Below are 25,066 nucleotides of genomic sequence, written 5' to 3' on the forward strand. Positions count from 1 at the left end.
AACCCCGCCCCGTAAGGAGCCTTAAAGGCGGCGGGCCCGCCAGGCGGCCCTACCGCGCCGCCGCCGTACGGCCGCGCTAGCCGGCTAGGCGGAGCGCCGCCGCCCAGGAGAAGCGCTCGGCCGTTCCGCACGAACGTACCGAAGTAGCCGCACAAGTGCCAAGTCCGCCGGGAGGGTGGGCCTCTCCTCCTCACGGGGAAGAGCCCAGCGCGACGTGAGCGCCGCGAGTCTTCCCCTGCTCCCGCGGAGCGCCGCGGCGGACGGGGCAGCGCGTCTCCCCGGGGGCTGCCGCACGCACTGTCCTGCCCGCCCTGCGCGCGGGAGTGGGGGACGCGCGCTGCTCCGGTGAAACGCCCGCCCAGTGCGGCCTGCGGCAGCGGCCGGCGGGGCGGGCGTCCCCCGGCCTCGCCCCCCTGCCGCCCCCGGGGGGCCGCGGGTGCACAGCTCGTCCCGGCTCCGGCGCGGGACGGTTGAGCAGGTCACCCCCAACCGCCCGGCCGTGCCGCCGTGAAGCCTCCCTTGGCATGCACGGCGGCGAGAGAGGAGCACGGAGCGTCAGCGGCAAATTAAAAGTGGTTGGACGGTGACTGAGGCGGAGAGATGGAGCTGCCCGAAATGCAGCCCCTGACGGGGAGGGACCATCGCATAGTCGTTAGGGGGTCCCGGAGCGATTTGTTCTTTCCGCGGCTCGGAAGAAAATCCGCAGCCGCTGCTGGCAAAGGCCACAGAACGCGAGACCCTGGCGGTACGGTGAACAGCGATACGGCAGCCTGGACAAACGGGGTGCTGGGTGGGTTGAAAATCTATTTAGTATGAAAACGTGTATGTCTCGTACTTAAGGGAAAGCAATGTGTGAAATACCTATAGCATAGACAAACTTTATGCTGGATATTGTGATGTTCAAAATGCTTTGTGATTATGACAGAGAAACTACTCCTGAGGTGATTTTATGGTTAATGGGACACTATGCAGCCCCTTGATATGTTATCCAGTCAAAGGAAGGTAGAATGATCCACAACATTAATAAGACAAGCTATTGCAATAGTGGGGCGGGGGCAAGCTTACTCAAAAAAGCACAGCAATACAAAAATTCCAAGATTTGAAATTTTATTTTAGTTTTACTTGTTTGGTTATCAAAAAAAAGATGCAAAGATACTTGATCATGATGTAGAACAGCCTGGGAGTAAAAGACGTACCTAATAGATGCTCCTTACTTCCTTGCTCAGATAGTTGAGGTTAATGGCCAGAATTAAAACACGTGCAGATTACGCGTATAAAATTTTGACAAAACCTAATAGCAGGACATAGGAATGTGATAAATTGTCCATCATTTGCTATTTTAAGAGCAAGGCAGTTTTCTCTGAAGAAGTCATGTTCTGCCTAACCAAAAGTAGTGGTATTTAAGTGGAATTCCTTATGTGATACACTTTTTTCACGTTAACTGCTTGATCTTAAAGGCATTTTTCAGTTCTTCAGATTGTGAGTGACACAAATTATGAAATGAAATATAGAGCTGACAGCGGGCTGGAAGGACCTGTTGGCACTTCGGTGTATTGGAAGTCAAAGTGATCTTAAAAAATCTAAGAAACATCTTGGAACCATCAGGTGGAAACTTACCACTGACAAATGCAAATTACATTTGGGAAGAAAAATTTTTTAAAAATGAGGAGGATACTGGTAAAACAGCAACACTTCAGAAAATAATCTGGGGGCTGTAATGGACTATAAAGTAAATATGAGTCAGCAACATACTACCATTAAAGACAAGGCAGCCTCACTGTGGAGTGTTTTAATAGGTGTGCAGTACATCTGACAAGACAAATTATTTTTCTGTTAGGGACTGATGAAGCCAATTCTGGTCTCAAACTAAGGACAGTCCAGAGGAAAATAACAAAACATTAAAACATGTAGAAAGACAGACATGTGTAAAAGTTGAAAAGACACGATTTATTTAGTCTGAGAAGGCCAAGGGTAAATGGTCTTTTTATATGGTAAGTGTTGCTGTGAAAAGGACAGAGATATTTCATTCTTTCTAGGTTTGGGTTGAATGAAAAAATGAATCACTAAATTATTCAGAATGTTCAGATTCAATGTTAGACAAAACTTTCTAAAATGTGATGGTAGTAGCATTTAGAACAAGATACGTAGTTGGAGTGTGGAATCTCTTCCATACAGAGGTTTGATAGGCAAGAATATTATAGCTATCCTCTCTCCATTCCTAGGGCAGTGGATTGTATTATGAGATCGAGTAAACTTTTTTGCTTCTAAGTGTATCAGTAATTTCTTTCCTTTTATTACTGTATGAATTAATCACTGTAACTAGTGTAAAAGATATACTCACTAGCTTTATCCTGTCCATTTTGTTTTTCTTCTTCTCCTGAGGGATCTCCTTCTTGTTTGTGCTCTCAGGGAGCACTAGCTCTGGTTTTGCTGGTGTATTTTGCAGAATCTGCCACTAGTGTAATACCTGGAAATGGAAATAGATAAGTTACTGTAACTGGAATTTCATTCATCTGCCCCATCAGGACTGGTGTGGCTATTGTGAAAAACACAGGGCCATAAATACAGCTACCTCCTTCCTTTACACTGTATCCATTAGAAGAAAGAAGAAAAGCAATGGTATGAATAGAATGGTAGAGAACAAAAGCACCCGAGTATTTGTAAGCGTGTTTGAGGAAGAGAGAGGGATACCGCATGAGTGAAGAAAGAGATTGGTAAGGAAAGAGAGTGGCAACATGTGAATGAGTGCCAAGGAAAGAGACAAGGCACATGAAGGACAGAGATCTTTGAAGTGAAAAACTCAAATTCAGGAATGCTTGTGTGAGAGAAGGAACGCCAGCAATGATGGGAAAGGGCTTTCAATATTTACGAGTAAGCTTTGTGCAGGAACATACAGGAGTAGGGTCAGAGCCTCGTAGGACATGTAAGAAGGTAGAAAGAAATAGAAAATAATTTAAAACTCCATGCAGAGGGCTGTTTGTAGATATGTGTGTATGTGATTATGAGAGAGATTAAAGAAAAGACAGAAGAAAGCAACAAAGATAAATAAAGGGTAAGTAAACAAGTAAAGAATGAAGGAAGTAGAAAAATGCAATTGGAAAGAAATGGGAGCTATTTGTTGAAGTGCTTGAATGATTCAAGTCATATTTTATAAGTGTCTTGCAGATTTTTATCTTTATCAAATACCAATATGATTTTTCTGTTCCTGCCTATGGCAGTTACCAGCAGTAATTAATAAGCAGTAAGCAGGTTTGTCAGGAAGCAAGATTGAAAAACTGAGACTCCCATTTAGTTCTAAAACTTCTAGCCTTTTTGAAAGGCAAGAAGAGATCTGTCTCCTGTGCTCCCAACCAGCCCATTTGCCAGCTGAGTTTCTTAGACTCTGTAGAATGTATCTTTTATGAATGACTATAGTCACAGGTTTATAATGGGTGATTACCAGAAGCAGACATAGATGTTGTTATACATTCCCATGTTCAGCTTTGAACACAGGGCAAAAATCTTCCATTTTACTGTATATCAATTCCAAATAGAAATTCATACAATAACAAAAAAATCCCAAAACATGTGGTCCTTTCTGCATTTTGTCTTGCTTAGCTGCTGATAGTACCAGCTCAAAGACAAGAAAGCTTCATTACAAGATATAATAAACTGCAAAGATTGAGGGCAGATATCACATCTCACACATTTATATTTATCTCACACTGTTATGTTTAGTTCTGCTTTGGAAAAGATGTTATAAACATTTGGCCTTTTACTCGTGGATGGAATCTTTCACAGATGTGTCCATATGAATTCTGTTTCACCATTTGAAAGGTCCTACAGGACATGAAAGCAACAAGTTCAACAGTGTAAGAGGGAATATTGCGTTCAGTACGTATTCGTGGCAGGATCACACTCATATTGCCTGTGTTCAGGTATCTATGGTTCTTTATTTACACAAGGTTCACTGTAGGCCCAAGGCTGTCTGGTCAGGAAGCAGAACTAGCCTATACTGCCAGTGCACTTCACTGCGTTGTCTTACAGCTCGACCGGTGCCTTTATAGAGAACCTAAGTAAAGATAAATGACAGTGTAAAACCTCACACAGTTGTAAGATCACAAGGAAAATTCATAGAGTCATAAAAGTCAGTAATATTTCAGGATATTTGGTTCATGTTTGGTTGCAACTTTTTGCAAAGAATCAGTGAAGTCAGAAAGGAAGAAAGTCTGAAAGCGTAAAAATTTAAAGTTATGCATTGAATTTCTAATTCAGAGAGTCAGAATATCATAGAATAATTTAAGTTCAACAAGACCTCTGTAAATCACCAAGTCCAACTGTCTGCACAAAGCAAAGGCAACTCAGTTTAGGTTACTCTGGTGCTTGTTTGGGGAGTTACAGATCAAGACAGTCTAACCCAAGCATCATTTCCTAGTCTGCAATATGATCTCTCTGTCTCAGGGGGCTGTTTTGAGGGTAAAATCCCTTCTCAGAGGCATTTGTCAGGCCTTCAGCTATTTTGGTCTTTGTAGTGACAATGCCTATTTCAGCAAATAGAGCAGGTATCCCCTCATCTCTTGAGGACAGGAGAAGTAGCCAGGAGAAATCGGTACAGAAAATAGAATTCTGTAGCTGAAGACTGAGAGAAATAAATTTTAAAGAGAACGAAGATACAGTATGAAAGGGAAGTGGCTCCTGGGACATAGACATCAAGAAGTACACAATAACAAAATAAATCTCTTTTTTTGATAATAAAATTTTCATAAGAACACTTCTAGGAACATGAGTTAATACTGGGTTAGTGAAGAATAGTTCAAAAAAACCTGCACTGGAGCAGCCAAGTCCTTCCTTACTTTATGTAACTGTTCACATCAAACTTCATTTTCTCTGCTTCACGGTAGTTTTCATGCTGCTGTTTTCTTTCCCATTCCTGATGCATGCTTTCCATGCTTTCTGAGTTTTGGCTCAGTCCACAGAGCAAGAAAGGCCCATTCAAGCATCAAGTCCATCACTGTCTACCTTTAGCCTTTACCCAGGGCTAAACTGTAACTGTTACTCTATCATCCAACAACCCCTCACCATCTAGGGAAGGGAATCAGGAAAAAGGAGAGCAGACTCATGTCTGTGAAAGTGAAACAGGTTTAATGAAATACCAACAACACAGATATACAAAGTTACGCTCAGCCAAATGAATATCCAGTCATCACAATTGACCAGAGAGCAGTCCTCAGGAAAAACCAGAGAAGCCTCAGCAGAAACCCCTCAGGAACTCTCTCTCCTTAGTAAGCCTCCCCCCTTTAAAATAAGCATGGCATTATGGGATGGGCTACACCTGTAGTTAACTCAGGTCAGCTGCCCTGAGTGACTTGAAACTGGCAGTGGCCTGCATAGCATGGCTGGGCTGTGATTCTGTCCCAGCCAAACCAGCACAATAAGCAATTTCCCAACATATATATCTGAAACGGTTCTTTACAGCCAAAGGCTTATGAGTGGTCCAGCAGTCCTTTGGACTATGCTAGTGAACATTCACTGAGGTTACAGTAGTGCCAGAATGGCAGTTCGGTGATTGTTTTAACAATTTCTATTGAATATTATTTCCTTCATTCTTACAAAGTGTCCTGTGTATAAGATTGATACAGTTAACAGCTAAGAGAAGAACATATGTGAAACAAATAGATAATGCAGAGCAGTGACAGGTGACTGGCAGATTTGAGGAGGAAGGCATGAGGAGTTCTGAGAGAATACCCTAGCATAGCCAAACAGCTTGAAAAGTAACAAAGTCCTCTTAGAAATATTGAAGGGTTTGGTCAAGAAAGAAACAAACAGATGTCAGTCATAAATACTACTTCAAATGTGTGCAAAGGTCTGGTTACTAGGTGACTTCTATAATGTAAACACAGAGGCCTCCATAACTCCATATCAAGTTGAGTCTTAAATGGAAGGTAATTATCCCAGGTTTTGTGTTGTTCTAACCTGGCTGGAAATTCCACATCAACGTGGTTAAAACAGACCTTTTTAAAACTACTCTATTAATTAACTTTCACAAATTAACTGTACTTGCAACTTATGTCATTTATTTTATTGTCCATAAAAATTATTTTTATATTGTCTAATTTCAGCTTTCATCACACTTTTTAAGTACATTTTTTTCCCATATGTTTACAGCACAAATGAATGTTGGAAGTGTTACCTGGGAAAGATAAGTCTTGGCACTTGGAGTTTGGGAGAAATAGCGTTGCATTTGGCTACCTGAAGAGTAAACCTAAGACTGGAATTTCATAGAAGGATTGGATGCATCCAGCAAAATAAGTATCAGTAAAATAGATAGGAATGTTAACATTTAAATATCATTGGCCAGTTTCACAGATAATTACCAATGGTATTAATGAAATCACTGCATCTCTTAGAGCTATTGTTCTTCAGATTCAAGAAAAAAATATTATACTTGGCATATATGTTCAAGGATATCTTTATTTGCTTTTACATGAATTAAAGTTTCTAAAAGGCAGTTCTACTGCTTCAGTAGCCCAAGAACTGGATGTACTCCCCTCAAAAGCATCGGACACATATGACTCCTTAAGATCATTTTAGTTTATACCATTCATATATGAGATTTTGGATCAAGAAGAGCTGAGAGAAGGGTTTAGAGAAGAAAAACTGCACACTGCTTGTAAAGAGAGAACAGTGTTAACAATAGAAAATGTGTTTTAAAAGAGCAAATTTGAAAATGCGTCTGAAGAGGCCAGCCTGCAAGAGAGGAGCGTTCACTCAAGGATAAGCTTATGTATTACTCCATTCTACAATACAGATAGACCCAAAGCGACAGATACCTATCCGATAGAAACAGTTATTCAAGCGAGAGAGGGAAAATCTCACGCAGAGGCTTCAGTTTCTCTGTGTCTATACTCCTCCAACTACAAGCTGTTTGTTTTCCCCTTTACTTCCATATTAGGGTTATCTTCGCATCCTTTTGCTGTAATTTGTTAATTTTTTGTCATTTGGGAAACAGTGGTCAGGACAAAGAGGACTATAAAATAATGCACATTCTCATGAGACTAGTATTAAGGTTCCATTTACAATGTCAACTTTTTAACTTGAATGCTGATAGTCTAGTAAGTAACATTTAGCAATTTTAAAAATGCAGCTTTTAAGTGCGGGAAGTAATTAGGCTTAAACCAAATGTTACCCTGTTAACTTTTTCCATCAGTCAAATTTCATGGCCATCCTGGCTGTTCTTTGCTGTTCCAGTGGCAGTCGTGACCTTAGCAACAGCAATTTAAAAAATTTGTATAAATTATCTGAAAAAGGGTGAAGATGCTGGTGTAGATGTGATTTGGGGGAAGAGGAGGAAAAGTCTTAGAATCTGCTGGTCTGCCACAATATTACTGTGTAACATTCCTGGTGGGGAGGACTTCATATAAAAAGGTACACTTCGAACCTACCTATATATATGATTTTGTTGTAGGTGTGTGTAGAGCTACAGAAAGAGATTTAAAGTCATTATATTTCTAGTGCTAGTGCACACAGGTAACGGAAAAAGATGGGAAGATAAAGCGGTGATGCACAGCTGAAGGTTATTAGCTTTGAATTCTGTTTAGACATGGTTACCAGTAACAGTGGCATTGCCAAGAGAGTGAGATAAGCAGTCCAGTTTTATATCTGTGTTCTGGGAGGAACACATAGAAAGTAGTTAGATTATGGTGTGGACTTTATAAAGTCTTGCTAGTTCAGTTTGGTATGACCTGTGTAATGCAGACACAGAAAAGTCACACAAAAACGACTGAAGGTTTTTGCAACACCCCTCCCCAATTCTGCTCTGTACCATGTGTGAGCACAAACACAGTCCTGGTCTTTGTAATGTTTTGTATTATCTTTCTTCAAGAAAGCCACTATTTATATATTTTTAATGTATATATTTTTTAATCTTCACTAATCTACAGGGTTTTATAACTTTCCTCTGTCTTCCTCCTGGCATTTTTCTGTTTTTCTCAATTGTATTTTCTTCTAACTTCTGTACTGCAAGACACTTCATAAAAACACAAGAACTGGCTATACAGAATTTTCGTATCATTACGGAGGGTCTCATATCCTCAGTATATGTTCTTATTCATGCATAACTGAAGAAGAGGCAGAATTATGCTTAGACCTTTAGCTTGAGAGAGGTGTGGTGGTTTGAGCCTACCCAACTGGCCACAAAAGCACCACGCAGTCGCTCTCGCTCACCCCTACCCAGTCCCCTGAGGGATGGGGAGGGAAAAATGCAACCAAAAGGACTTGAGGGTTGAGACAAAGGACAGGGAGGGCTCACTCAGCAGTTGTGGTCATGAGCAAAAGACAGACTCAACTTGGGGATAACAACATACATTTAATACAAAACAACCACCACCATCAAGGATAAGGAGACACACACCTTCCCCCCCCACCCCTCTGGTCTTCCCGGGCTCAGCTCTGCTCCCTCTTCCCCCCCAGCATTGCAGGGGGCAGGGAATGGGGGTCACAGTCCGTCTGGCACAAGATGTCTCCGCTGCTCCTTCCCCCTCAGGGAGAGGGGCCCTCGCAGCCCTCCCCTGCCCCACCGCGGGGTCCCTCTCCCGGCAGACAGCCCTCCAGGAACTGCCCCAACGCGAGTCCTTCCCGCGGGGCCGCAGCTCCCCAGAACCCCCCAGCGAGGGTCCCTCCCGGGGCTGCCGCCCTCCCACCGACGGGCGGCTCCAGCGCGGCCGCAGTCGCGGCTGCTCCGGGCCCGGTCCCTGCCCCTCCGGCCCGGGGCCCTCCGCGGGCTGCAGGGCGACCTCGGGGCCACCGCTGGGCTCCAGGGGCTGCAGGGGCTCAGCCGCCACCCCACCGCGGGCCGCAGGGGAACCTCTGCTCCGGCACAGCTCCCCCTCTCCTTCCTCACTGACCGGGGTGTCCGCAGGGCTGTCTCTCCGCCACCCCCCTTCGCTCACCAGCACACACACAAAACAAAGAGACACAATCAACCCTTTCTTTCACTCTTAAATAGTTATTCGCAGAGGCGCCACTCGTCTGGCCTTGCCCACAGGCGGGTCCGAAATTGGAGCCGGGGAAGCTTCTCGAAGCCTCTTACAGGCGCCACCTCTGTAGCCCCCTCCCCCGCTACCAAACCGAGCCAAAACCGAGCCAGACACCAAACTACCACAGAGGCTTCTAAATAGTGCTTATACTTTCAGGTTGAAATTTCAAGGCAACCTAACAGATTTGAACACCTACTTCTCGTTAATTTTTATGGGAACTGGACAAACCTATCCCACAGGCGTTTTTGAAAACACTAGGCTTAGATTTCATCTATTTTGTTGTTCTGTGGTGAAAAGGATGAAATAAAAATGGAAGAAAGTGAAAATAGAAGAATTAGAAAGAAACTTGCTAATACAGATAATTATTTTTAGAAGTGCATTTACTGCTATTTAGTTGCTTAGTTGTCACCTGAGATTTACACAGGGTTTACATTAATTAATTGATATTGCAGTTGCCTTATTTATTAACTGCTCTGAAAACCTTTCTTACTTTGTTCATATTACTTTGTGTTATTACCATTTTTACTATGTCCAGTCATTCATAGGGAAAAATCACATTCTTCATATAGTGAGTGGCCTTTGTGAGGTGAGGGGCCTTTAGCAGACTTTGAATCCTTGAGCTGTCACTGACCCAAAGCCAGATGAAAATGTTTGTACCTTTTAGAAAATTCCTCACATTTTGTTAGAACATTCCCATATTTTCAGGATGAGTAAAATTTCTGGACAGAGGTTGACAACAGCATCACTAGAAATATGGGGTTTTTTTCATTGTAGCACACGTACTGAGGTTGCTATTGTGTGAGAGTGCATATACGTGTGCATGCACACATGCCTGTGTCTGTGAGAGAGAGGGAGAGCACACAAGGTGCAGTTCCAGGTTATCTTAATAAACAGAATAAACTTTCTACTTTTTCATTACAACTGTCAAAAAAGCTGACAGAAAGTAGAGAGATGGAGTTCTAAGACAAAGGCTTTGCTTTTCCCAAACCTGTACAAGTACTTGTCTTCAAACATACGATGTTTATCTATGTTAAGTATTCAAAAAAATTAGTGTGAAATATATATCCATATACGTATGGATTAACAGAGATAATGGAGATTAGATCAAGTAAAAGAAATTTTCTCATTAATTATTTGAGTGAATTCTATTTTACCAACTGTTAACTTTTCAGGCTGAAACATCAAATCTGTAAGTTTACCATTTTTTGGTAACCAAATAAGTGAGCTTGTCTGTTCTTTAATTATCATTAGAACTTTGAGACTGGAGTTCATAAAAGAATTTAGTTGGAAGTTTACTTATTTTTATGCTTTTTGTTTACATTTTTTACTGAAATTATGTTAAGATTCTACAGTTGTAGTGTTTACTCTAAGCTTTGTAGTTGTTCTTCCTTAGACAATGTAGTTCTTAGCAAAGGTTATCATAGGAACATTCAAAAACTAAAATTTAAAGGATAAAAATCTAAATATCCACAGAGAAAAAATTTATGTTCAAACCACATAAATGATCAAAAGTGAAAAGAAAATAGCTAATTTTACGTTTGGATGAGGAATTCAAATGCATCTGTATATGTTATACATGTAAGTATATGATCATATGGAAAATATTCAGGGACAATGAATAATAATCATTGACATATGAAACTATGCAGGTTCATACAAAACTTGGAAATCCCCAGTAAGCGTTCTGCAAATAACCTATGAATTAAAAATCTTTTGCTTAAAAATTCGATTCTAAAACAGTGTAAAGCAGACAGGTGCATTTCCAGCATTCAGGTGTGAATTCAAGTCAAAGTGCTGTAGACTGATATGTTCATTGTTTTCAGTGGAACTAACTCTTACTACCAAAGGACCTGTCTCAGGAATCTATATTTGACCTAAATAATTTCCTGTAGCACACAGTACACCAAATACTTTGCTCATGCATAAGAGAACAGACTAATGTATATGTGACAAGAGAAGCACTAATAACTTCAAAAACTAAATATTGTTTTAGTTTTTATAATATGAATTTCAGGTAAATGCAAAATCTGTGGAACTTAGGTCTTCAATCTAACAAGATTACTTCAGTATTCAAAAGTGATTCTGGTATGTATTAAGGGCACTTTTTCATTATGGTACTTTACAAATACTTAATAATATTTAAGCCTTTTTCTAATCATCCTATGCAGTTAATTGAATTCTTATTAACTTTTTCTGTTTTAAATCGTAACAACATAGGTAATATGGTTTGCCAACACATGCTACACATTCTTAACTTTTTTCTTTAAAGTAGTGTCACTGGATACTTACTTTTCCAACCCTCAGGAATTTTGGGTTACTTGACAGTACTTCTTACAATGACATTTGGCATCAAGGTATTGAACTGGCATCTGGGAATCTCCATTTTCCTACTTTCTCATAGGATCAAAACAGTTCACGTTTTGCATTTTCAAGATTTGATGGTTCAGTTCCCAAATTTACGTAACTGCTCTGTATGTTTTAGCTGAATGCTCTGTTCCCCATCAAAGCACTTCGTTGCTATGACGAAACAAATATTTCTATTTTACTTGATACATTCACCAATAAGTTTAATATATTTCTTTTCATGGAGGGCAGCAAGGATGTAAGTCTGAAAATGTGGGACAATGCATGACTATGTGATGAAAAAAGTTCCTTTCCTAATGTACAAGTTTTTAGAAATCCAGCTCCTTAAGAGTATACTGTCATGTTAATTTTACACAGCCTAGATTAAATTGCCGGAAGAGGTTGAAAAGTTATTGACAAAGTTCAGTTTTCAATAGTTTGGTGTCAAACCGGAAAGATGGTGCATGTCAGTCCCAGTTGACCCATTCAAGGAAACAGCTTCTCTGAAGCTCTATTCTATATTTTTATTGATGATTTAAACAATGAAATGAAGGGCATAGCTGTACAATTTACAATTACAATATTTGTGGAATTTGCACATTTTCTGGAGATCAGTATATGTCAGAGAAAAGATCCCAAATCTGATTAAATTTAATGATAACAAATACAAGTACTGTGCTTGAGAGATGCTATATAGGCAAATGCAAAAAGAGGAAGAGCAACGCAAGAAAGACTACAGAAAAGTATAGATGTGCAGTAATCTGAATTAAGGTTTATAAGGTGTTGCCAAAAAAGGTAAATGTCATTCTGGGAATGGTTCATGGAAAATTGACAGCTCCGAGTGGTATTTTTTTCTTACTTCCTCAGTCTTGGCAAGGCTTCAGCTAGAAGTTTAGTTCTGGGCACCATTCTCTAAGAGAAAACAAACAGAAAGAATCAAAAAAGTGATTAGAGGTTTAAAAGTGTATGAGAGAAGCTTTTATCCTAGAATGAAAATTGGATTTGTATAGCCTAGAAAGAAAGACAGTGTAGAGGGCATGGTAATGATATCTATGAAACTGTACAGGTATCATGAGGATAATATGTTTATCCCCCATCACTGTGGGATAAATTTGACTTAATTTGAAACCAAGACATTTAGTTTTGATATATTTTTTTTCCTTGCTGTAATAATGTGTAAATGTTGGAAGAGGCTACTTAGGAAGGCCTTGGAAGTTTTAAAAATAAGAATGCTTCAAGTTACTCCTGCCTCAGAGCAGAGTAGATTGACCAAATGACTGACCCATTGGATTATCTTTTGAATGAATTATAGGTAAACAGTCCAATCAGCATTAAAAAAATAGCAAACATATTTAATCTGGATTTAAGTATGTATAGAAGTATTTTTTTACATAGGAAGAATTTTTTACTTTTTCCACTCCTTGAGAATGAATATAGGACAGAGAAATATTTGCATTTCTCCACTTCATACATTAAATTTATTTATTAAATGTAAGTTTCTCCTTTTTTTTTTTTGGTCAGGAAAGTTCCTCACATGATGTGAAGTTTTGTGGGCTTTTGTGGACACATTAATGTGCTGACTAATGGGACTACTCTTTGAAGCACTAGTGTTCTCTCCTTTCATTTTTGCTGACAGATTATATATTTTTCCTTAACTCTTGGAACTAAAAGCTTTGCGTTTCATGATTAAAAATGTACTTGCTTGGAATGGTATGGGTTTGCCATTCTGAGAACATGATGACAATAATATGATTGTGATGTAATTACAGCATGTACAGCTTTGGGAAATGATCTCATTTTCAGAAACTCATAGCTCCTCATAATAGTTACCAGTACAGTCTCTAAACTTGCCTCTACAGATGGGAATTGTGTGAAGTTTGCCTGGACCCCATGCAGATGCCAATAATCAGACTGTAGCCATCTTTTAAGGCATCTTGTTGCCCTTTTCAAAACATGAACTTGAGGATCCTGAATTGTTAAAAATACTGACCGCAAGAGCTTATTTTCGAGATAATTTTACCTGTATTGGTAATTGAATATGTAGGTAAGATAAAGTGTTTCTGGTACATGAACAGATAGCCTCTTCTAGACATTTTTTTGTTTGGTTGGGCTTTTTTTGTTTGCTTGGTTGGTTGGTTTTTTTCCAGGAAAAGATGCCACTTGCCATTTGGAGGGGAAAAAGTGCAAGAGCAGGATAATGTTTGAACCTTGGTCCACAGAATTGAAGACCACCCTGTTATTAATGCAGCTGTAAAAGGAATCATTTCAAGAGGAGCAGTGATACTGCTCCCCATATCATTCTGCTTGCTGTTTGCTGTCATAAGCTATGTATATTATTCAGCCTAAATCTCTACAGCCAGGAAGACCATTGACTTAGTTTCAGTAATGAAAACAGGGAAGAAGAAACAGCACCTCTGAGCGTGTAGTGCCTTGTAAACAACTCATGGTCCGTTCGGCTAGAAACCTTTCAAGTGATTAGAGCAATAGACAGTATGGCATACAAAAACAAAATATGACACCAGTACTGTTTAGAAAAACAAAGTGAAGCAAGCAAGGGCATGACCTTGTGTTGTGTAACATACTCTTTATGCAAGTAATTTACATTAAACTAGTGAATACAGGGAATGTAAATATTCTCTTTTTTTTAATGAATTCACTTCAGCATTGTTTTTCTTGGTTGTGTTTGTCTATGAATGTTTTAGTGAACTAGAATTAGAGTGCAGGATTGTAGTTATTTGGTTAGTTAGCAATTTTAAGAAATGGTTCATTTACAGGAGAATGTTTAGGGAAGATGAGTCTTGTATCTGTAAACAAAACTAGTCATGGCAATTCAAATACATTATGATTGGAAACTTCATCAGCTGCAAGTAAATGGAAAACAAACAAAAATGTTCTAGGAATCAGATTTCCACTTTTAAAATGTGTAAAGATACTAATGCCAATCTTCAGTACCACCTCTCCTTCTTTGAGCTATTATATGGAATTAAGCTGAAGCAGCTCCAGAGACTTTATTTCTGTGTCCACTAGTCAAAGTCTTTTACTTATAATTTCCTTAGAATGAGAGGGAAGATAATATTTTTTCCATTGTTTCTATTATCTTCTTACCATATTCATTCGTTTTAATCTTAAAGAATGATAGAATGGTTTGGGTTGGAAGGGACTTTAAAGATCATCTTGTTCCAACCCCCCTGCTGTGGGCAGGGATACCTGTTTCTAGACCAGGTTGCTCAAAGCCCAATCCAATCTAGTCTTGAAGACTTAAAGGGAAGGAGCATTCAAAAGTTCTCTGGGAAACCTGTTGTAGGGCCTCACCAGCCTCACAGTGAAGAATTTCTTCCTTACATCTAATCTGAATCTTCCCTCTTTCAGTTTAAAGCCGTTACCCCTTGTCCTATCACTACATGACCTTGCAAAAAGTCCCTCTCCAGCTTTCCTGTAGGCCCCCTTTTAGGTACTAGAAGGCTGCTATAAGATCTTCCCAGCATCTTCTCTTCTCCAGGCTAAACAACCCCAACTCTCTCAGCCTATCCTCATAGGGGAGGTGCACCAGCCCTCTGATCATCTTTGTGGCCCTCCTTTGGACCCTCTTAAGCTGGTGCATGGCCTAATTATGTTTGGGGCATTGGAGATGAATGCAGTAGACCAGGTGGGGTCTCATGAGAGTGGAATGGAGGGGTAGAATTGCCTCCCTTGACCTGCTGGTCACACTTCTTTTGATGGAGCCCAGGATACAGTTGGCTTTCTGGGCTGCAACTGCACATTCACAGGTCTTATTGAGCTTCTCATCAACAAACACCCCCAAGTCCTTCTCCTCAAGGCTGCTCTCAGTCCATTCTCTACCCAGGCTGTATTTGCGCTTGGGATTGCCCCAACCCAGGTTCAGGACTATACGCTTGGCCTTGTTGAACTTCATGAGGTTTGCATGGGCCCACCTCTCAAGCCTGTCAAGTCCCTCTGGATGGCATCCTTTCCCTCCAGCGTGTTGACTGCACCACACAGCTTGGCGTCATCAGCAAACTTGCTGGGGGTGCACTCAATCCCACTGTCCAGGTCGCCAACAAAGATGTTAAACAACACCAGTTCAAATACCAACCCCTTAGGAATGCCAGTTGTCACTGGTCTCCACTTGAACATCAAGCTGTTGATTGTGACTCTTTGACTTATACACTGAGTCGTCCATCCATGAAATCCATGTCTCTCCCATTTAGAGACAAGGATGTCATGTGGGACAATGTCCAATGCTTTGCACAAGCCCAGGTAGATGACGTCAGTTGCTCTTCCCTTATTCACCAATGCTGTAACCCCATTGTAGAAGGCCACAAAATTTGTCAGGCATGATTTGCCCTTAGTGAAGCCATGTTGGCTGTCACCAGTCACCTACTTATTTTCCATGTGCCTTGGCATAGTTTCCAGGAGGATCCACTCCATGATCATGCCAGGCACAGAGGTGAGACTGACTGGTCTGTATTTCCCCAGCTCTTCCTTTTTTCCCTTTTTAAATATGGGGGGTTATGTTTCAGCTTTTCCAGTCAGCAGGAACTTCACCAGACTGCCACGACTTCTTAAATATGGCGGATAGTGGCTTGGCCACTTCATCTGCCAGTTCCCTCAGGCCCCACGGATGCATCACATCAGGTCCCATGGACTTGTGCACCTTCAGGTTCCTCAGATGGTCTCAAACCTGATCTTCTCCTACAGTGGGCAGTTCTTTGTTCTCCCAGGTCCTGCCTTTGCCTTCTGTAACTCGAGTGGTGTGGCTTCACTCACTAGTGAAGACTGAGGCAAAAAAGTCATTGAGTACCTCAGCCTTCTCCATATCCCAGGTAAACGGGTCTCAAAGAATTTGCAGTTGTTCCCACTTCATATTTCTCCAGTGGGGAACAACCCTGTGATGAGAGCATGTGAAGGGCAAGAACCTTTGAGTCTCCTTCCCATTTCCATGGAAATGTCTTCTGAGAAGTCCCATCCTAAAATCAAGTATACCACTTCACCAAGTTGATGAAAATGAATTTGTTCTGTGATTCTTACAGCATAAAGATTAAAGAAAAGAAACTAACTCTGGTCATCCTGCATCTCTCATATGTAGGCCACCAACAGTTAAGATTAAGATAAATGAACAATTATTCTTTAAAAATGTAGTCATTGCACAATATTTTTTTTTTGGCTTTTTTGTTGGTTTTTTTTCAGCTGTCTTGCTATTCTTTTTCACTGCTGCCTCCATATGGACTCTGATGAATGATATAATTAGTTGTGCAGTAGACCAGTTTGAAACTTCTTCTACTTTCACATACGTCTAATAATTTTACTTTATATCTAATTTCATGTGGGACTCCTGCATACTATAATAGAATGCTCCAGGAAGAGTTTTGCTAATGGCAGTGTTGTAAATTTTAAAGTTTTTCCAGCTATTCAAAGTCTGTATTGCATTTGTAGAAGTAGGTCATGGGTAAAACTAAGTCTACCCTTCATGATACTCCTCCTTTTGCTTGTAGAAGACATTATTAGTTACTTACAGAGCTCAAATTATCTGTAAAATAGTAGAGAAAAGAGGAAGGAAAGCAAAAGAATAAAGTGGGGGAAAAAAATGTAAGACAGAGAAGCAGCAGAGAGGTAGAACATGAGCTTACAATTTCTGCTACGTCATTGATGAGTATCAGCCTTCTCATGCATCACTGTCTTCCACTGTTTCCTGTTAATGCCTCTGCCTGTTCCCCCATTCTTTGGGAGACATTTTCACTTTTGTGGTGAATGGAAGAAGCAATGTCTTCCCTGTTCAGAGTGGTAGGGTAGGTTTGTGATATCCATCTGAAGGACACTTTCATATTGCTCCATAATAAGGAAAGAGCAGAGCAGAAAAACAGAAAAACAATGAGGAAAGAAACAATGATTGATAAAAAAAAAGGCTGAATCAAGCTGGATGGGGAAATATCCTTTTCAGATATAGACAAGAGAGTGAGTATATGTAGTAAGGATGAGATATCAATGCATCTAGGAGAAACCGGGAAAAATTATACCGTCTGAGAACATCATGATTAGAACAATGGAACAAGAAATAATGAAATAATAGCATGAGATCGAGAACTCTGAGGCTTTATTACTGCTTGACTGAATTGGTAGAAAAGGTCTTTAGTCTGGAAATGGCCACGAATATGTTGAAACAACAAGGGAAAAATTACTAGGTAGTACAGAAAACAGGTTTTGATTCCTTATAAGAAAAATGGTGAACTCCTGGGTCCACTGAAATTCAAAGGGAGGTCTGTCATATAATCACAACCCAGGCATATGAGTTTGCCCAGTGTATTGAATATTTGCCTTTATACTTTGCTGTATTTCAGAGTTTATGTCCTGTGCCTCTTCCACTAAGAGAAACTTCTTGGACAACTTGTCCAGTACATATTTCTGTTCTTCAAAATATCCATTATATACCAGCTATGGCCTTGAGTAAATAAGGATGTTTTAAGAGGCAGGTGAAAGAGCGAGATTTGGAGTATGAAAAGATGTAGAAAGGGTAACACCAGGCAGAGGAGAAAATTGCCTGTGTATAAAAATGGAAGAATACATACAGTTTAATGCAACATGGCAAACTTTGTCTGCATTTTTGGGAAGGGAAAAGAAGATAGGTCAACTAATGAAAAAGGTGTTTCTCTTTCAATTACACTGATATAACAACTATACAGAGGGACAAACAATATTAATGTAGCCCACTGAGATCAAGCAAACCCTACGTCGGTGTTACTTGACATAGCCAAATAAAAACGAATTTGTTTCTCGTGCTGGAAATAAGTTAAAATTCATGAAGTACAAGAAGTGGAATCTTGCTATGAGATAGATGTACATGTTTCTTCCTAGAGAATTTAAATATCAGGTTAGTTAATATAAAACCACAGATCTAATGGGAAGTGCCTACTAAGTTAAAGTAGGCTGTCTCAAGATCTCATCAAACTAGCCCTGTATTCTCACTCACAAATATTGCTGCCAATTTGGATTCTGCCAATCATGTTCATAGAGTCAATCCTATAATTTCATAGAATTTTATGAAATTCTTAACAAGATAAGCACAATTCAAACTTAGTGAGAATGGCAAATTAATCCCTTAATATGAAGAATCCATTTAATGGCATTTTTTTATATAATGTAGTGCTGGATGACAGTTAATTATGACCGCCCAAATGCTTGCTTGCTTTGAACGGCTGCATATGAAGTGTTTCATAGCAGAGGCAAAGCACCCTCTTGCCAGATTCCATTTCCTTCCTTTTTTCTCCGAGTACGTATAAGAAACACAGTATCTGCCCACGCTTCCACCACTGGGTTAATGTTGTGCATCTCCCCCACCCCCAGAGGTTAACTCCCAGGTAGGCACCAAATAGTCCAAGGATGATTTGTGTTTGCCTAATTTTAGATTTCAGCTGTGGAAGCCTCTTTCACAGTCCTTTTGACTTCTCTTGTGGTTCCCAATATATTTTTTTGCCTAAATCAGTGGTTGCTGTGAGAGTATAGTTGGCAAATTATAAAATCTAAACCCAAATTTTAAGCTGTAGTTACAACATAGCAGTTAAATGCCATTGTTAAAAGTTGTTTAAAATCTCTGAAATGTGCTTATTAGTGAAAGGTAATTTTTATTAATTTATTAGGCTTGTGTAAGACAAAAGCAGAATAATACCAGATTAGAAAATATTCAGAATAATGCAAGAGTTCCGTTGTAGAAAAATTTGTCTCTAATTCTTTATGAGTGAAGTGTAGAAGTCCTGTCCGCCCTTAAAACTCAGAAATTTTAAAGACTATTCATAAAACCCAAGCAAATATCAATGTGTGCCTAATTTACTGATATTGGATTTAAATTTGTCAGAGAAAAATTCTTTTTTTATTCACTGGTTTGCCAGGGAGCTGCAAGAACCTGACTGGTCCATTGAAGATGATGAGCCAAGAGCTGAGAGCAGGCATGGCACGGGCAGGGCAGTGCCCTCTCTGTTGAAGGCACAGCCCTACTGCATCAGGGCAGGGTGATGAGAGGGATAGGGTCCATCAGCAGTCCCAGGTAAGATGAGATAATGAGTCAAGTCTGGGGTGAGACCAGGGATCCCCTCAGGAGTGACAGGAGAAGGGATTGGAAACGAGGCTACTACAGCATAGGTGCAAGGTCTATCCAGGAACCCCACAAGCCACAAGAGCAGGAGACAGGTCTGGACTCGGTGACACCTACGCTGTAGCCCAGGGCAGGTCTGGGTGTCCAGGCATAAGCTTGAATGAAACCTCTGTGCCCAGGGGCAGAACAGGTGGGTGAAGGTCCAGGTGAGGCTGCTTATAGTAGGTAAAGCCTATTAATGCACTCAGGACCCTGACAGTGTAATCATTTCAAGGCATAAGCAATGGAATTTACAGTAATCAGTCTCTCTCAGCCAAGCTTTGAAGCTCGCTATGTGCTAAGAAATAGTTTAGAAAAATAATGAGTCATTTAATAAATGAGTCATTTAATAAATGAGTCATTTAATAAATGTTTATGTTGCTCCTTATTGTATGAAATAAGTTTTACTGATGGACTCCACATAGTAAAACAACACGAGCTGGATGTTTAAAACAGGTTAAATGACCAAATTACGTTCGTATGAGAATTGCTGGAACATGTAAATTTGTGATATTTGTGAGGCCATGTTTTACTCCCATTAATCCATATTTCATAAAAATTCAGACACATAATCCCAAATAGACTTTCATTGATTCCTGTTCCAAATTAAAATACGTTAAATATAATTAATTTTAGATATAAAGGCCACATTTACACACATTTGAAGGGGTCTGACTATGCAAATTGATGCTCAGTGCAATTTTCAATGGCAAGTGAGGTTCATTAAACAGCGCTTTTGGAAGTCAATGAGTTAAGCTGTTACTTTAGTGGGTTCTTTTTAAAACGTATCTACATTTTACTCACCTTGACTATCTTTATTAGACCAGTCCCTTCGAGTCTGGTATTTATAATATCATAGTTATATTCTGTCTGTTATATTCTGTGCATTCTGTGATAATTCTCTAGCATACTTCTGACAATAATAATTATTTTTTTCTGTTGCTTTTCAGTGCTTACCCTTCCTTTTTCTTTGACAGATCATTATCCAAGGCTTACTCTCTGTCCCCGACAGAAGCCATCCGAGTTTGACATGCTGAGTAATTTCAGAAATTTAACCAAGCATTGAAGCTACAATAAAATATGGATAATGGCTGAGAGTGGTTGAGACTGATTAATACTCATACTGCAGCACTGAAATGACAGTCACCGACTCAGTCTGATTGTATAGTTTGGGCCTTAGATGGTCGTGCTGTACTTGCTTGATTGGTGCCACTGCTATGTAGATTTTGAACCTTTGTTACAACAGAATTTACTCATTGTTTAATGTAATACAAGAAGTTTCCTGTCTTCCAATATAATTTAGATTTTACAATCCCCAGCGTGTACCTTGTGAAAAGTAACTGTTAGGATATTTTTCAGTCAAGGATGTTTTCTGGTTCAGACGCACTGTTCTATGTTACAGAGCATATGTTTTTCAAAATGTTTTCCGGATAATTTATATAACTGCAGATAAATAAATCCACTAGAGGGCAATAACATTGCTAATCTAGCTGAAACAGCAACACTCCAGTTGATTAAAATATTTAAGTGAATAAGGAAAGGCACAAGAAATCATGTAAGTGACAGGGTATTTGTACTGACTCCAGACTGTAATCACTCTTTGTGCTGCTTCTTCAGTTCTCCTATTCCAGGCCTACAAACTAACACAAACTAAAACAGAGTAGGCATCTTCAGATGCACTGACTCTCTATTCCATGAGGAGAAAAGGGAATGTCAAAAGGACAATTTTCTGAGTAACAGAGTTCAGGAATCCTGTTTTGCCCGTGTAATTTAACCTGACATGTGGCCCTTATCTTTAGCCTGCACAGCAATCATGTTCTACTAGTTAAAATGTCCTTTACTTACATAAAGAAGTTGGGAAAGTAGAACAGTTGTCAAACCATCACCAGTTTCAGCCCTTGTTTAGAAAATCCCTTCCTGACCTGCAAAGTACCAATCAAAGTAGAGACTTACCAGTGTCTCTAAAGAGCTATCCTTTAGGAGTATATACCAACCCTTATAGTATAAGGAAAACGTGAGTAAAGAATGGTAGAAGAGATAGAAGAGGGAAAAGAGATAGGTAGAGATAGGTAGGAGTCACTTTCTAAAATGTTTTGACTGAAGGAATGGCAGAAAGAGTATTCCTGAAGGGGAGAGGCTGAGCTCGTATTACCCTGTGTCCAGTCATCTTCCCTGCCTCACTCCTCAAAGCTTTGCTGGACTTATCTGTCATGTGTGTTTCACATCCAATGAAATGAGTAATTTCTACAGTAAATGAAAGCATCATTTTAATTCCTATACAAATGAAACATCTGAAATCTGTTTTGATTTACCTTTCTAATGCATACCTGGGTAATACAGATAGTATACGAAAATGATGAATACAATGCAATTTCAGATTTGTACTGGATAAATTGTAATGAGGGATTCAGACATATTACAGCTATATTTATAACAGTCTGCTCATTTGTCTTGCTAGGTAAGTCTAATGCAAAACTGTAAGTACTGATATTATGAAGGTTTTGGTAGAATCACATATACACTTAAATCATCTGCAAAACAATAAAACACATCGATCTCATCAAGAAACTATCTCATTTATATAATGAATTCATATATCAATTATGTAAAACAGGGTAAAAAGGTGGAAAAACATCAGTAAATTTTTGACTATGTGTAAATTAAGTGTAGAAATTAATTATTAGTGATATGTGAATAATTTGCAGTAAGTTTATAAGAGAATATCTTATTTTTCAGAATATTCATAAACAGAATTTTAATACATTTAAAACAGAGTGTTGAAACAATGTGAGGCTCTTATATTCTCCTTCTCACTGTTGCTTAGCTGAACTCTGTGAAGGTGCAGTTCTGATGAAGCTCAGCATAACTGAGATTAAAACTGAGTGAAAAATGGATATTTTTGGTTTCCAGTGAACTTTTATTAAGAGAATACATTTTTAACAAAGCGACGAATTCAGAAAACTTAGAAACTGTATGATGATAGCCAATAATTGTTGGAGTGCAATGGCTAACAGAAGTTTTTTAAAGTCTATTAGTGTTCTTCACCTAGAGCTTTCTACTTTGCTGCTTATTACCACAAAACATGCTTCTGTGCTTTAGTGTAAGTGTAAGCCTTTTCTATGTACACCTCAGTTATTTGGTGCACTGTCAGTAACTCAATAGCCCCTATTATTTGCATATGAGAAATTTTCAAATTAATCTTTCAACAACTTAGGAGATATATTCTTTGGACAATGTTTTGAAAGGGACCTTAAATACTTCTTTAGCTGGTGAGTCTACCCAAGATCAGAATCCAAGTAGGACAAATAATATATAATCTTAATCAATCAATAAGATTGACTTATTTTTAGTTTTCCACCAAATATCCGTTATAAGTCCATTTTAAGTGGCTTAGCGGGCTTTCTTTTCTGGAGTTACTAACTCCAAGTTACTAACTTGGCAGGAGGTAAAGTAGAAAAAGGATAATCTCCACAGCTTGCTTCTTAGTCAATGAGAGACACTCCAGCTAAATGGACAGGACTTTAACTTAGCATGCTGAACCACCTCCGGAGGAAACTTTGTAAACAGATTATAGAAAACATTAGACATAATTATAGGTACAGATATAATAAGATATACTTAAAAGAAACTGATTTTTTTTTTTTTCTGAGGATGAGTCCAAATGTGTAGGCTTTCTCTATCTAGTATATGATTTTCTAGAAGTCTGAAATTGTGGTATTATGATACCAGAGGTTGTTAGATCATTAAATAATGTATTTCTAAAAAAATCAGAACTAAAATCCAGCAAATCATAGGCGAGATTACATATTACATATACAGTGGCAACATTCAGTTGTTGACTGACAGACACCTACGCACATATATAGTTTATCATCTCAGCAGTCTAATCAGAGAGTCTGGCTGATCCACGGTGATTTAAATTAGCTGATTTCACTATGGTCTGTATCATGGAAGACTTTCTATACTGTGCAACTTTATTGAGGGATGGAGGAACACAAAATATTTGTGCTAAAGACAAAACCACACAAGATCACATTTTTCAGTTTAATAGCAAGATGTTTGAAGTCTGAAAGAATTTTAAGTTCTCCTGCCTCCAAATGAGGCCCATTCCATAATTACACTCTTAGGTATGTAATTCCTGAAACCATATAAAGCAAGCAGATGAGTAAAAGAAGGAATACAATCACTACTTTTCTTTCTTGATGTGCCTGTACTATTACTTCCTGAAGGAAAGGCACAAATGGTAGCTGTTTTTTAGAAACTTAAAGTCTTTTTCAATCAGGTGTTTAATTATGCAATGAATATACTTGGGACATTATACAGACAACTGCCTTGGGTCCACAATAAAACAACATTATTAGCCTAAACTGCTTGCAGACCAATGTCAGAATGATACCAAAAATAATATTTCTGAGCAAGCTACTCTGAATTAGAGCCACTGGCTGTGTTGCTTTGCATGACAAGTGACTTTGGAGATTTTCCTTGAAAAGGATTTTGTGTATTCATGTTAAAACAAATGTTCATTTCACTTTAAATACAGATTTCTTTTAAAGGTGAAAGTAGCTGTGTTACACTGATGAAATGGAACTCATTTTAATATTTCTTTTATATTTTCACTAATGTATACACTTTATTATGAGCAAAGTAACAGGTAAAGCAGCTTTAGGATTTGGTTTTCTTTTTTTTTTTGTTTTTCCTTCCTTTTCTGTCCACAGGACTAAGTTAAATTAATAACAATAATAAAAAACCCTCAGAGCAACCATATCTGAATTCACCTCTTAATGAGTCAATTGTTTCTCCACAAACTGAAACCAGCTCAGATTAACAAATGGATGACAGTGAAGTCTAAAATGCTTTTGTATGTCATCCTATATTGATGACTTCAGTTCTCCTCTTAGCTTTCTTTCCCTATTCTTTTTTCAAAGGTTAAATTTAATAAAATCTGGTTTGATTTGCTGCCTTTCACATTCAAGGCACCTTGAAGTGTTTTACAAGATGATGAGGCACAAGCTGGTCTTTTCAATGGTGTAAGAAAGATTAGAATGTGTCTGTTAAAAGGAGGAGGATGATTTATACTTCCTCATTTGGGTGACATTTGTATTGACCTCATGTGGAACTTTCCTAAATAATAATTTTAGGCAGAGTTTTTACAAGGGGAGGACAGCCCGAGTGGTAGCCTGAATGTTATTCCTCCTAAGGGAAGGGATATATCTGAAGTACTGGTGGAACTTCCCCTGCTCCAACCTCCCAGAGCAGCCTGTACCAGGCTATCTTCTGAAGTACAAATTAAAGGGGAAAATGGGGAAAATGCAGCCAGAGCACCAGGTCATATATTTTCTTCCTCCTCTCCAGTCACTTATTTGCCCCATAAAACATCAGGGCAAGTATCCAGCTGAATGCAAAGTGATGTATTTTGGCTCTGATTTTAAATATTAATGCCTAAATCACAAAAGAACTAAATATTGGTTGAGAAAGGCCCCCCCCCCGATATTTTAAACTGTCACAGATTCATATATACCAGTATCAATTAATTGTTCTTGCCCATATTTCCTGAAATTTCTGCGAACTGTTTTGACTTACCGGATAC

The sequence above is a fragment of the Leptosomus discolor genome, chromosome 5, assembly GCF_034619465.1.
Source record: "Leptosomus discolor isolate bLepDis1 chromosome 5, bLepDis1.hap2, whole genome shotgun sequence".
Taxonomy (NCBI): Eukaryota; Metazoa; Chordata; class Aves; order Leptosomiformes; family Leptosomidae; genus Leptosomus; species Leptosomus discolor.